The following is a 15,231-nucleotide window of genomic DNA, read 5'->3' as shown; positions in this document are numbered from 1 at the left end:
TTGACTGGCTCCAGCTGAATTAAAAGAACAAAGGGAGCTGGATTTTATAAATTTCATTAGGTGATTTAGTGAGCCAAACGCAGTGAGGGAGACTGGTAGAATAGTATAGATCAGTTCAGTAAATAAAAGAGAAAGCAACGTACTTGTTTCCAAATTTAATTGTCTTGCCCTGGGAAAAGAATTTAGGATAAAGTTTGCAAGAGAAGCATTTTTGCTGAAATTTCTTCCTACCCATCAATCTTTTCTTCAGTAACCTGGGGAATTTCTTTTCATGAGTTCTGAAATCTCTTTTATTATTGTAAAACATAGAAGCATAGATGACTTAGAGACTGTTTTCATTCGATTAGATATGGGTACATTGTTTTCTTTTTTAAATAAACAAACCCTTTAATATTGCCTAACTTAACAGAAGGGTGCAAATACAAAAAGGAAATGTTCTGAGGATCTGAGGGTCTGAGCACTGCTGTGCAGGTGAATGAGTTCATAATATAAAACTTCATCTTTCCACAGCCCTTCATTTCTTTTTGCCATTTCCTCCTGATGCCCTTATCAAACAGAATATAAGAGAACAGGCACTCCGTCTGAATTCACACAGCAAAGCAGAGTCACCATACCTACTGCTATGGGCATCACAGGTCAAAGAAGATTCTTTTCCCATCCTCCCTTCCTCTTGCTATTTATTTAATGAAGTAACAGGAATACATTAAGAAGTGAGTACAACTGGGGTAACTGAAATCAGGTTGTTAGTGCGTTTGGCAAACACAGAGGTACATGAGGAAAGAAGGCAGAAACAGATCCATAAGAAGAGTGGTTTAATTGACCAGATGGGGCGCACTTCAATTCCATTGACTTCTGTGATGTTACTCCTGAGTGAATGTGGTCTGTAAAGAGATTTCTCTAGGAGAAAATGGCACCTTATCATCAGCCTCTGTTTATCTTCCTGGAAAACTAGCAATGCCTTGAGAGCTTGGAAGAAGATGTAAAACAAAAGAAAAAGAAGCAATTGCCAGTCAAGGTGAATATAATTAGGATTAAATCAATGTGACAGAAATTAAGCACCTCATTTTTATAAGATGGGAAACTCTGCAAGACATAAACAAATTAGTGCATTTTTTTTTGCAGTAATAGAGGCTCCTTGGAAAGTAAACAAACAGAGAGCACCAGGAAGGCTTATGTCACAGCACTAATTAAAATCCCAGCCAAGGAAGATAAAAATACCTCAGATTTAACAAGAATAATAAATAAATAAGTAAAACCTTTTTAAAAGAACATATGGACAAGCCTCCTCACAGAATACTTAGATTACTGCAGGAAAAAAAAAAAAAAAAAAAAAAAAAAAAAAAAAAAAAAAAAAAAGAAATAATTTGTGCTCAGAAGATAAAAAATATATCCTAAATGAGAACCGAGATTTGTTAGAATTGTTTTATTCAATGCAAAACCTAAATATCTCTTTAAGCTTTTAACCTCCTTCTATTGCCAGAACTAGAAAAACCCTCATGGCTCCAGTACAGACTACTAATGGGACAGGTTCTCTACTTTTACCAACTGCATCTGGATCTGTGAACCTGAAAGAGACAAAGAAGGAAAAATACATCGCAATGCTCAATAAAGTTAAAACATTAGAAATCTTCATATATATATACATTTGTTCAATAAATTGAAGCAACAGAGGTGGGGATGAATGTTCCTTTATCCAAATGTGCTAGAGAATTACCAGTCTCTTGAAGGAGGACAGCAGCAGATAACTGGCAGAAAATGAGGCACATTAACCTCTTCTGCTATCTCAGCTGGTTGCAAGAGTCTATTAACAAGACTTTTAACAAGCAAGAGTTGAGGTGGCATAAAAATAATTAACACTACCCGCCTAAACCCAAAGTCCCCACAGCTTAGCCCCACAGACTCAATATTAACCAAGAATTACATCTGTTATTTGAACTGATTTGCTGAACATCTTTAGAGCTTATTATCACACATTTGTTGAAATACAGTTACTGGCCAATGCTGTCTCATTTGAGTGCCCAGAGGAGTCAGCCAGCATAGTCTTGGTTGGATGGTTATGCAATAAATTCTTAATTTACATTCGTAACAATCAAGTTTCAAGTTAGTTCTTCTAATATTTCTATATTTTTGTGAACCTCTACAAAATCAGTTTTGTGAATGTGGCACATGTACAGTGAAAAATTCATTTTTCCATTTCAGATTATTCTCCTGGATCTAATCACTAGACTAAAACAAAACAAAACAAAACAAAACAAAACAAAACAAAAAAAAAAGAGAAGGAAGAAGAAGAAAAAGAAGAAGACAAAAGACAAAATCTTGGATGACTGGATTCTAAATCACACGAATCTCAAGCAATATAGATGCTGGAAATTGAATTACCTGGGAGAAGGAATAACTCATTCTTACTTGGATTACTTTCTCATTTTTTATCAAAGATCCAGCAAATATCATGTCAGTTTTATATTTGTAAAATGGAGATACTGTTTCCAAAACATATTCCTATTTCAAAATATAGTAAAAATGATCAAGTAAGTTATGCCAATTGGGGAATTATTTCTCCTTGTTACATTGATCACATAATACTTAACAATAAGGTAATGAATAAATTCAGGAAAAAAATAATCAGTGAACAAATAGAGGAAAAAAGTAGGAGTAGTCAGATAAGGTGAATGCATCAGAAACAAGTGGGAAATGCTCAAAGAACTTTTTTTTTATGTATTGTCTGAACATTTTTTGAGTTATTCAAGTCAAACACTGATGCTGCTACAGAACTTTACATGTACTACTACAACTGATTGAAGAATTCCTTTGTATTCTCTGATCACAAAAGATTAGCTACACTCTTCCCCAGATCCAAAGGGTTCGCATTCAGTTCTACACTTTCTCCCCAAGCTCTGCTGACTTACTTCAGTTGCTCATACATAAATCTATACCACATTTTGTTACATCTTATGGTGTCCAATAGGATATCACATGAGACTAGCAGACATGAGAGATCTATACATAAATCTTAGCAAGATGAAATGTATACATACCTGAAGAAAGCCTACTGTCCCTATGATCTTCTAAATTATTATTCCGATTTCCTACATTTTATTTGCTGCTTTTCTGGTTTCAGAAGTTCTGCCCTCCTTTTGTTATGCTCAAGGATTATTACCTAGGACTTATGATGCACCAATACATTTTTCTTACATTTTTTCAGCAAATCTTTCAAAAGATTCTGCATCATAAAATGTATAGTGAGTCCACATATACTGAGAACTGCTAAGAGTGCATTTGTAAGTATGTATATGTATCTCTTCTTGATAACAGGGAATGCTCAGTACAGTGCCTCACATGGGAGTACAACTTGCTCATGTTATTTTATAGGGCATATGTCACAGGGACCATGGTGTATTAACAGTTAAGTAGTTGAAGCATACAAGTTTAAGCCAGTTAAAATATCTCTAAAAAAAAAAAATTGTTTTCCCAGAGAACTTGTATTATTATGAAACTTTCATTCCACTGAAAGTCTTCACTGTCTTTAATGAACAATAAAACACCAACATTTCTACTAAAAGTTAAAGTGCTTGTATTGGCAACTAAAAGTGCCAATCTTTCCCATTTTCTTTTTCTAAATTTAAATAATGAGAAAATAGCAAATGGTGCTTCCTTTCATTTCTCTCTCCCCTATCTCCTCCTTGCATCTCTGTTCATCAGTATCAATTTATCTACAAATGAGACCATCATTCTAATTGCTAGGCTTTATTTTGGGCTGATACTTTAACTAACATGGATTTATCTTAGAATGTTTTAATCAAGGAAAAGATAACAACTGAAAATTCATAAGCAGTACTACTGTTTACTTCCTACTGTATTTCAAAACCTAGCCTTTTCCTTGTTATTTTATACTACTTGTAGTACTTCAACCATAGAAGGAAAAATAAATAAATTGCTTATGTACAGATTCATTTCCCTAATTACGTTCTGAGTGGTTTATAAGTCAAAAATGTGGGATGTTTGCCCCTCTTCTAGCCTGATTTGCGCTGACATTATCACGTCTCTTTAACTCAAGTTAATGCGGGGATGTCCTGATGTATTTAACAGAATACATCTGAGGCATTCCAACTTTTATCAAGCAGTTGCTAGCATAATGAGGGAATACAAGCCAGAAATGCTGCAGACCTTCCCACCTCTCTGGCTCAGATCCTACTTTTCCACTCTTCAGATTCATGGCTAGGGAGACAAAGCTGCGATACTTCTCTATGAGCTCAACTTTCAGGGCTTCTCTCTGTCTGGATGCAGACCAGGCTCAGGATATCCTTTTTAGTGTTTTAATTATTGTCATTATAACCATTTTTATTTTTTTAATCATAAAATAATTTAGGATGGAAGCGTTGCACAGGCATCACATGGGCCAACCTTCAGCATTCAAAGCAAGGGCAATACCATAGAATAAACTACTTTTATAAATAATACTTATTTTAGGCAACAATTTGTATGGATTTTAACTATAGTTTTATAAAATTAGCAAGACAAATTCATCTGGTCTACTTTTGTAGAATTTAGAGGAGAATGAACTAGTAAGTTTCTCTAAGGAAAGCAAATAACAGGAAGAGTGGGCTCTCAGGAAGCTGCTACAAATTCTTGTTTCTCCTTGGATATTTGTTTCTTAATGAAAACTTGCAGATATTCCAAATAATTCTGCAGTCTGGTTTTGCATTTCCCTTTGGAAGGGACCTTACAACACTGTTGTAATTTAACCACTAAAAGTTTTGCATCAGGAAGAGGCCAGGGGCAAAGTTGCTCTGATTTTTATACCATTCCCAGCACTGTTTTTTATTACCATATCCCCTCTGGTCCTTAGGCTGCAAGAGATATCAAAGTCAACTTTCCAAATCTATTTTTACAATAATTCAAGCTGTTTTCATGCAGTTTTTTAACATTTTCCATCTGTAGCACATTTAATGTATGGAATCCAGTTATATGTGAAAATGTAAACTGGTATCAGTTAATGAAAAAAATAAAGAACACATGTACATGTTGAGGAGTATAATCTCTGTGTTATTCTTTGTGTTTGTCCTATGCAGCCAAACATAAATACATATTTTCAGCTTGTTCATAGATATTATTGGTACACTTTTCTACATTCCCCTGTCTCAGCTTTACTCAAAGTAGATGTAAATAATAAATAAAATTACTACTAAAGTTACCTTTTTTAAGAAGTGTTTTTTATAATCAGAAAAGTGATGCTATAAAAATGATATCTCAATTTCACATTTATTCTCCCCTAGTGAGTTATCAAATGTGCTCATTTTGCAAGTCAAAACAAGATTCTAACTGCCAGTACCGTGGCTACACAGTACTTGGAAAGCAGACTCTTATTCTCCTCTCTTTTAAAGTGACAAAGGTTTTAGAATAAAAAACATGCTTATCTGCCTGTGTGATGATGCAGGCAGTTAAATACAAGGCTTTGGGATTCTACTTTGCAGTGCAGATAATGGAATATATTTATTTATAGGTGAATGTATGCAAAAGGTACAAAGCGTTATGCAGTTGCTTAGTTTTCCTGATTGTCTTTCTGACAGCAGTATCATGGCACACCACACATACCAACAGCACACCTTAAGGTAGGGCTGCCATAGATGTTAGTGGAGCACTGATTTAGAATAAGCATACTAATGTTTAAAATGGCTGAAATTATACTGAATAGTTGTCTTCATCAGCATCTCTAGTGAGCTGACTGAGAGCTCAGTTCTGGATGTGGTTCAGAGGACATCTCCCTCCTTCCAATTAGAGAAAATTACATACAGAAAAAACGGGAATGCAAAGGCTGACTCTATAAGTCTTTGCGCACAGACCTCCCTAAACACAGCCTTTGCATTCCCACCTCCTATTTCCTAGTTCAGGTGGCTGTTTCAGTGCACTGAATGGTTTGTCTGCAGCCAATTATCTGCATATATTTATTGAAATACCTTGAAAGGGCAATGTGACATGTTAGGCCACATCCTAACAATCTGTGTGTTGTGTTGGTTTCCATGTTTTCTGGCAGAATTTTTGCATAAATACAGAAGAAACAAGTGAATTCATGATCAGAATCAGATTATGGATTGCTTTTTTGTGGTTTTTTTTTTGTTGTTGTTTTTTGTTGTTGTTGTTGTTTTTCCATCTTGGATTGCTTTCCACAATGCAGTTCAATGGTTTTTCAGATTTCCTGAGAGTCTTCTAAGGTGAATTCCTGATTATTCCATTGCTATACCTGAAAGCACACAATTTCATTACCACAGATAAGGTGTTCAGTAAATGGCTTCTGGTACAAAGACAGAATTAAGGCTGTCCTTAAAATGCTGATTTGCCTTGCTTTGTAGTATGTCAGTGTTAGGGTTTTGTGGACTGTAGGCATTTGTATTTGGCTTTTATATTTACAGTATTAGATCTTTATTGACAAGAAATTGTATCTTCCTGTTTTATATGAACAGAACCAGAACTCACTGGGTTGAATGAACCTGGAGACTTTTGATAAAACAGTAAAGGGAAAAGAAAAAAAAAATAGCAGTCTAGAGTCTTTGCTTTGGGAATAATACCTTCCTCCTTTGTAACTTTAGCAATAAAAAGTCCATTCTTACCACAGCTTTAGAAAATGGAAAATTTAAAATATGTAGTTACAAACAGCTGATACATTTTGTTTAAAATGAAATGTTTGCTCTAACTTGCTTGCTTTGATTTACTTGTAATTTTCAAAAAAAAAAAAAAAAAAAAAAAATTTCCTGCTATGTATTAGCAATATAACCGTTTGTTTTTTAAGCAAGCAGGATCAATTTATAAATCTTCTGTATAAATAAACATTAAGCAGAATAAATTGATAGCAAATTAGGTGCTACTTCTGATAATCCAGTTAAAACAATGGCATTACTAATCTAATGAATATTTTCAGTGTTTCACTGAACTGTCACGTGTGCATCTGTCATATTGATCACTGCCTCTGTTCTTCTGCACTGAAAAGGCTAAATTTATATTGCTCTGACGTCAATCAAAAGAACAATCATTTTTCCAATAATATTTATTTTTTGTCCACTTGATGCTTTCCTAGGAACCTGGTATTTACAAAATCCAATTTGAACAGAGTACAGAGATTTAGCACAAGCTACAAAAGCATATGCATTTACTTGGCTCTTGACACTGTCCTAGTATCCTCCATGGGTCTACCTGTGACTCTGAAGCTGTATGTGCTAATATACCTTAACAAGTACCTTAGAGAAAGATGCAAAAACCGTCTGCAGTATCAAACTGATTATCACCAAAGATCTAGTGTTTGTTTATTTAGATATCACTCAAGCAAACCTCCCAGTTCTTAACTCCTCTGCTGTTTACACACTCCCATTCCATGCTCTCCACTCAGATCTAAACCAGCTTGTACTTTAAACTTCACTGAGTGGAAACACATTGCCTTCTCACATACATTGGTGCAATTCACATGATTTGTGACAGAATAAGTAACAAACAGACTGTTTACAGTGAATGCGTTTTACTTTAGATGTTCAGCCTTAGGCATGTCATGCTAGTTTCAGAATTACCTCCAGCTTGCCCTTTCCTCGATTATTCTTTTCCCCCTGGCTGAAACCTCTGAATAAGTCTTTACCTTTACTATTGTTTTTTCCTTCTTCACAGCTGCTGCTCTTTCTCTATAATGTACGGTTCACTCTCCACAAATGATTCTAGCTGTAAATAAGATAAGCAGACACTGACTTGTACCCATATCGCCCAAATTAGCTGTACTTTGAATCACATTTCACCTTTTCTATTTGAAATGAACAACAAAAACTGTCTGCTATTAAAGTCCTGCAACACATATCACATGTAAACTCACTGATAAAATTTCACCATGTTTTTCTGAACCATATTTATCTGGTCCATATAATCAGAATTTGTGATGTCTGTGTAGTGCTGGATCTTTGCCCCTTACTTTGCTTTCCCCATAACTGAAAAGCTAGCCTAGTTTAAACAAAAAATATAGCAGCTGTAATCAGCAAAAAGAGAAAATCAGATGTAATGTGAGATATCTGACTCAAATAACACAGTTAGAAGCTCAGCACCTCTAGAGGTGCTGTTGATTTAGTTGATGTGTAATGCTAAATAAGCTGGAAGCTGTTCTCAGGGTCCTTTGTTTGAAAACTGAGTAATGAAGAAAGAATTTCAGCCAAATACTGTCCCATAGTAAATGTAAAAGTCATTTCATTCCTTTTTCATTTCCTCAGATTACAGGCAGTCAAGAATCACACATAGACAGAAAATCTATTCTTGGTTCGCTAGAATGAGTGAATCAGTTCAGATTAAACAGGAAACAGCACAAATCTTTGACTGAAACTTCAGCCAAACAAAACCAGACAGTCTTGGAATATGAAGGAGTTTAATTAGCTTTGTGTTACTCATTCTAACTCAGCAGTTCAGTGTTTCTAGTGAAATCAGAAATGGAAACACTATAATAACTGAAAAATGTGTTCTTGTGTTATTTCCAAAACTTAAACCTAATAGCTAAATATATTTCAGACCATCAGGCAGAGAACACCTTTCCCTCAGTCAGGATCTGGGAATTATGTTACCTGATGATCTAATAATTCAACATGTCACTTTTACCAACAGGTAACTTCCTTTCTAGAATGCAGTAGGACTCTGCAGTGTCAGACACAGAAGAGAATTGTTTGTTTCTGCCCAGCTGCTGCTGAAGGCTCATCTAGAATACGGCGCTTGGTTTGGGGTGCTGTATAATGCAAGAGGTATGAACAAACCACAGAGTAACCGGAGAAAAGCAACAACAGCAGTAAACTCTTAGCAGTTATAATCTGTGATGAACGACTGAAGAATCTTGTTATATTTACTCTCGCAGAGGCATATTTATCTGCAGAAATCATACCTGTCTTCTCATATGTAAAATGTTATTATAAAAACATAGTGACAAATTGCTTACTATATTTGTAGTAGGAAAAAAAGAAAAAGGAAGAAAAAATCAGTTCAGTTTGTCAGAAGTACTAAAGATGTTAGAAAAATCTAGATAGAGCACTGGAACAGGCTGCCCAGGGAGGTTGTGACTCTCCTTCTCTGGAGATGTTCAAGACCTGCCTGGATGCCTACCTGTGCGACCTGCTGTAGGGAACCTGCTTTGGCAGGGGGGTTGGACTCGATCTCTGGAGTTCCCTTCCAACCCCTACAATTCTGTGATTTGGTGATTCTGTGAAATACACGTAAGAAAGCACCCCAAATGACCAGGTTTCCTGAAATACCTTTCACTGTGGATTCTCAGAGGGCTAATTGGAGACATTTCTCAGAAGCTTTAAGTTCCATCAAAAATATTTAAGGAATTGTTTAAATATAATTAGTGGATGTTCCCCTACTTCAGAACAGTAGAAAATCATATAATCATAGAATCATAGAATTACCAAGGTTGGAAAAGTCCTCCAGTCCAACTATCCACCTACTAGCAATAATTTGCTACTAAACCATATCCCTCTGTACAACATCTGTATGGTTCTTGAACACTTCCAGGTATGGTAAATAGAGGAATATCTATTAATGGATATTCTTCTACTGTCACTGATCTCCATCTGGACAATGAGCCATTGATCACCACTCTCTGGGTACTATCTCATAACCAGTCCCTCATCTACTGAACATTGCATCCATCAAGTCTGTATTTTTGCAATTTGAAGAGACATATGTTATGGGATGTTATTTCTTCTATTTAGGTTTGTAAGACTGCTCCACATTTGAGACCTTTCTGAGCTTTCTGAGCTAATAATGTTTCTGTGTGCTCATTGATTGACGATTTTTTTCAAAAGCTTCAGGATTAACTTGCTATCAGAATGGATGACAAGCGTTCACATACCAAATATTGATATTTTTAATTCATAATTTATTATGTTATGTGATGTCATATATTAAATAAAACTATATTAATTCTGAGTAAACACTTCCTTTCAGTAAATAGCAATCAGTTCCCGTATGACTGTGCTTTTTACAAAAAGCAGCAGGGTGAGAGGTTGGAATATTTCTTCCATAAGAAGGGGGAAAAAAAAAAAAAAAAAAAAGTTTCTCTAATATTTCCAAAACCTGGTGAGGGAATTTTCAGGAAGAAATGTCTGGGATGATAAACTGAATATAATCATTGTTGAAATGAAAAAGATGCAAAACAGATTAAAAAGTTTGTTTGAAACCTAGAAATAAATCTGACATCACTTTTCAGTCTCCTTCATTCAAACAGAATCATATTTGTTGTTCCATTGGGAATGAAATAATAACTGAGCTCCAGACTGAACTCTCATTTTACTGGTAGAAAACCTGTGAGTGAAATCATATGTGAAAACTGACATAGAGAAATTGTCCACAAAATCCTTCTTGATCCTGCTAGCTCTTTCTCTGAAATCAGAGGGGTAAGAAGCAGAATAAACTAAACAAAATGACAGCAGACTGAATGCATGTTTTGAAACTACTTCTTTAAAATGAGTGAGATCCAGAAACTCTAACCCACATCTTCTGTTGAAAACACAAAAAGGTGTGACTCATTTACAAGACTAATGGTAACACAAAAGCAGCAAACTATTCAAAGCTAGCTCATTCAATAGTTAAAATGTATGTCTGGTGGCAGAGACACTTAAATAAACTGCATAAATAGAGGTTTACCATCTGTCCACTAGATCCCAGCTCTTCCACCAATCCTTCCCACTCCAGCAACTCCCACTGGTTTCTCACACGATTAAAGTTCTGTGTAGATTCTTCTTTGCTCCTATGAAGGTGTCTTTCTTTCTGTTTTCTTGGAGTTTGAGATCTTTTTCTGCTCCCTGCTGCTTGCTGACTCTTGTTCTTCCTAACGTCCTCAAGGAGAATTCACAGTTGTTTTCTTTCTTCTGGGTTTCTCCTTCATAGTACCATTTTGCCTTCCAGGATGTGAAAAATTGAAAGAGTATCTCCATCTGTTTTTGTTGTTGTTGTTGTTTTTAAGTCGCATAAAGAAGTGCATAAAGAAATTGTCTCAGTGTGCCTGAGCTAACTCCCTTTGGAATGAAACCTGAAGTGCTCCAGGACTGCACCTGATGGGTTCCAAATATCATAGGACATTTAACACACAGATCCAGACTAGAGTTCATCCAAAGCAATTCCCTGTAATGCAGCTAGCACAGAAGCTGGGTTCTCATCCTGTTTTGCCACTACCCTGAACAATACTACATGCACAAATATACAGATCTTCCTCTGCTTGGGTGAGAAAAGCAGCCTACTACCCTGCCTTCACATGAGATTTCAACCTGCCCTGAAACAGTCAGGAAAAAACAAGCAGGCAACTTTTCCCCTAGTTAACAGTGTAGAAAGGAAAAGAAAACCACGCTGCATCTACATAGGAAAGGGAGCAAAAGTCATGCAGTTTTAACATCTTTCAACCTGAGAGTATCTCACTTGTGAAAAATCATAGCGCCACAAAGAGAAGGTTCACTGTTGGCTAAATGATTCCACAGGGAAGTAAAAGTTCTGCCTCAAATCAGTTTGCTTTTCCTCTCCTTGCTGGCTGTCTTCTTTCTCCTAACAGAAATCATACTGCATCAGATGTCGTGGGAGAGTATAAAGTGTTATCTTCTTCATTCCAGTACATATCTGGAAGTGGGAATTGAGCTGCTAAACTGTTTTTGGAGTTGAGCCAGCATGAGATCACACAAAACAGGCACTAAATAAAAATTGATAGTAGAATTTGAACTGAATCTAGTTTTTAAGAGCTGGATGGAAATATGTAAGTGTAAATAAGTGTAAATGAAACACAAAAGAATATACAGACAAATTAGTACATCTATACTGTGCAAGGACAAGATACAGACTCATCAAGCTAATTGTGGTCAGATTTCTACATTCACACACTTTTTTTTTTTCAGTGTGGTAGAAAGCCACAATATAAGGCTTGAAAGTAATGCAGTTCTGCTAATGCCTCACCCTAGCCATCAGTACTTCTTAAGTCAGGCACTAATTTTGCAAAGACAGAAGTGTAAGCTTCAAGCCCAAGAACCAATACAATCTAGTTCTAATATGTTTTTTAATTTCTACTCTGTATAAGATGTATGAACACTTTACACTTTCTCTGTGAATATAACAGTATTTGGATCAGCATTCCAAGAGTCTTAAAACAGAGAGTTGTAACTGCGCAGGTTATTGCAGATTGAAACAATCACTACATTCCATGTTTCCAATTAAAGTGAAGTCAAATATTCTCATCTCTCTTAAATTTGACCCTAAGATCAGAACTACTTTAAAAATTCTAACTACCATTAATGCACAAGGGCTGATCTGAAAGTAATGCCTCCTATTTTATTAGGCTCCTGATGACAGTTGAATGTTGGTGGTATGGCAGTAGAGGCTGAACCTTCCCACGAATATTCCATTACATTTTGTTGCTGTGTGAAAGATGGCATCAGAGGCACAATCTGACAAAATGATATCTGACATGAATGTGCATACAAAGCAAAGGTGTGCCACTGAAAAATTGCACCTATTGACATTCATCAACATTTGCTGAACATTTTGGAGACCAAAGAGTGTGTGAGGTGGTGGGTGATGCATTTCAGCAGTTGCAACAGCGACGTGAAAGACAGGCTATGTTCTGTTCAGTCACGCACACAAATATTGTTTTGTAGATGAGAATTTGCTCTATCAAATGGTGCTACTGTGCTCTTTGTATCTATTCTAATTTCCATGGAAATAAATAGTAGGCATTACTTTTGGTGTGACTTACTTATATATAATTAGAAGATTTCTAACAGTATGAATTTTAGCTAAGGAGGAAAGAGCATAACAGAAATTGAAAGCTAGAAGTCTTGTGAGGTGCAGAAAATAGTTGTCTGCATGTGAAGTATTGTGGATCCTCAGACACATTTGTACCAAAAAGTGGTATTTTTGTACAGAAAAAAAAAAAAAAATCCAAAACCTTAGGATGCATGTAATAAACATATGCAGTTGAATTCCACCTCTGATTTTGTTAAGCAATTCCTGACAGGTAATTCAAGTCAGCTACTGTAAACTTTTAGTAAATAACAATCCTAACTTCTAATTTTCTAGGTACCCAGCTTGAGAAAAGAGGTTCTGGTTTCAAAGAGGTTGAGTATTTACTACTGCAATTAAAGCCATGGAAAACACTTACTTATGTATAGATAATGCTTTAAACATACTAAAAGCTTTGAAAAATCAATGTCTATGTGTTACGAAGACTGAAACTTTAAAGTGCAGTTTCTTCTACAATTCTTACTCATATGCAAATAAAGAATATTTTCTTGCATTTCCTAACAGGCATTTTGAAGATGAATTCATTATGCTGGTGAGGCAAACATTTCTGTAGTGTTTAGCTACCTGAGAAATCCAGATGGAAGGCTGAAATTATTTTTTTAAACTTCACATGTATCTGTGGCTACATACAAATCCTGTACCTGGAACCAACTTAGCATATGTGTCACCCTCATATGGCAGTGGCATGATGGAACAAGTGTCATCCAACAGAACTACACCATCTCTACCTCTCCAGTTCTATTTCCCTCATTTCTTTAGTGGTTTTCAGGGGGGGGAAAAAAAATCTGGTGGAGCTGTTCACACCAGAGTATTGGTATGTTTCAGTTGGCAAAGGTGGATGAAGCAAGCCAAGAGGAAGAAGATATTTTGCCACTAGAGCAGAAGTTACATGTGGTATGATTAATAAAATATGAAGTTCATAAACCACATATTAAATATGCCTGTTCAATAGACATCTTCTGCAATGAATGAGACTGGGAATCTATCAAAAAAATTAGTATGGTAGTAGTAAGACCTGTAGAAAACCATACGTAGCACTTGTAACACGTGGACACTTAATACAGAAAATACCTCATAATTCTGCAAGCAATCTTGATATTGGCATTTTCCAAATGTTATAACCCTTAGACTTGTTTAATATATGTGTATACATATTAATTATCATATATTTTTTAATAATTTTAAGTAGGCAAAATGGTACTTGGTAACTGAGAAAAGCATAAGACTCTCCAATTCTGTCAGACATATATTCAGGAAGACAATAGCTGGTAGTAAAGAAAAATATGAATACACAAACAAGAAACATTACATTCTGTCTGTATTTCACTTGAAACAATAGCTAAACATGCTGCTTATAACAGTCATTTTGGACATTGCCAGGGCTCTGGAGAGAGGTGGAAAAGCTGCTGGGCAGAGCCGTCAGGTATATTAATGAGATAAGGGAACTGGAGAGCTTCCATGAAAATAGTTGTCTGCAAAGTTAGGAGGGGGAGTCCAGGTTGTTCTTTTTTTTTTCCTTTTTAGGCCACACATGCTCAAAGAAAGATTCATATTCCATCTCTCAAAGGATCCCACATTGTAAACCTGTAAGTAATACCAAAAAATCATAAGCAGTGCCCAGCAACTTCAGTTCTCAGTGGGTATGTGTACAGACATGATGAAAAGGAAGTTAAATAGCAAATTGAATAACACAGTCTCTAAAATAAATCACAGTACTCAGTTCCAGTGTAACCAACATTCTCAACATTCTTTTTGGCAAAATAATGAGTAACTACTGCCAACTCTGCACAGTTGCAAATTCATTTCATTTTTAAAAATCGTGTTCCTTCACTTCTGGAGAAGAAAGTCAGTGTTTGGAGTATGTTGAAGAATATACTTTCATTCTACATCACAAGATATTCTGTATATAACTGGATGCCCTGATTATTCTCTTGGAAAAAATAAATCCATGAAAACAATTAGTTAAGTGGAAATTATATGTTTGATGGTTCAGCAAAGCAGAATTATTTCCAAATGTTAATATCCTAACCTTTGTTGATGAGTTCAAGTAATTTAGATTACTCATGCAAACTAGAAATTATTCAAAAAAACAAACAAGCAAGCAAAAATCCTCTTGACTTATAAAATGATCTCAGCTTATTTTTTTCTTTTAATAAAGATCTCTGCTTGCTTAAAACATGCACAGGTTGTTCTGCAATCATTCATCACACAGAAAATAGAGATCAGAAGAATTTGCAATATTTCTGCTTATTTTGTTACCAATCAGTTCAAGACCTTTATACTCCACCAGTATTTCTTTCCACTAAAGATGACAGGATACATTTCAGAAAAAGGCTTTCAGCTACAGCTTTCTTCAGTTAATGAAATCTTTAAGTTTTTATATGAAAAATAAATAATATGAATATATAATTTGCATATGTGTTTATGTTCTTTAAGAGTCAA

This window comes from Lagopus leucura, unplaced genomic scaffold (genome assembly GCF_019238085.1).
Source record: "Lagopus leucura isolate 7727_CA_CO unplaced genomic scaffold, USGS_WTPT01 Super-Scaffold_100002, whole genome shotgun sequence".
In the NCBI taxonomy this organism is placed as follows: domain Eukaryota; kingdom Metazoa; phylum Chordata; class Aves; order Galliformes; family Phasianidae; genus Lagopus; species Lagopus leucura.
This window is presented reverse-complemented; position numbering follows the sequence as displayed.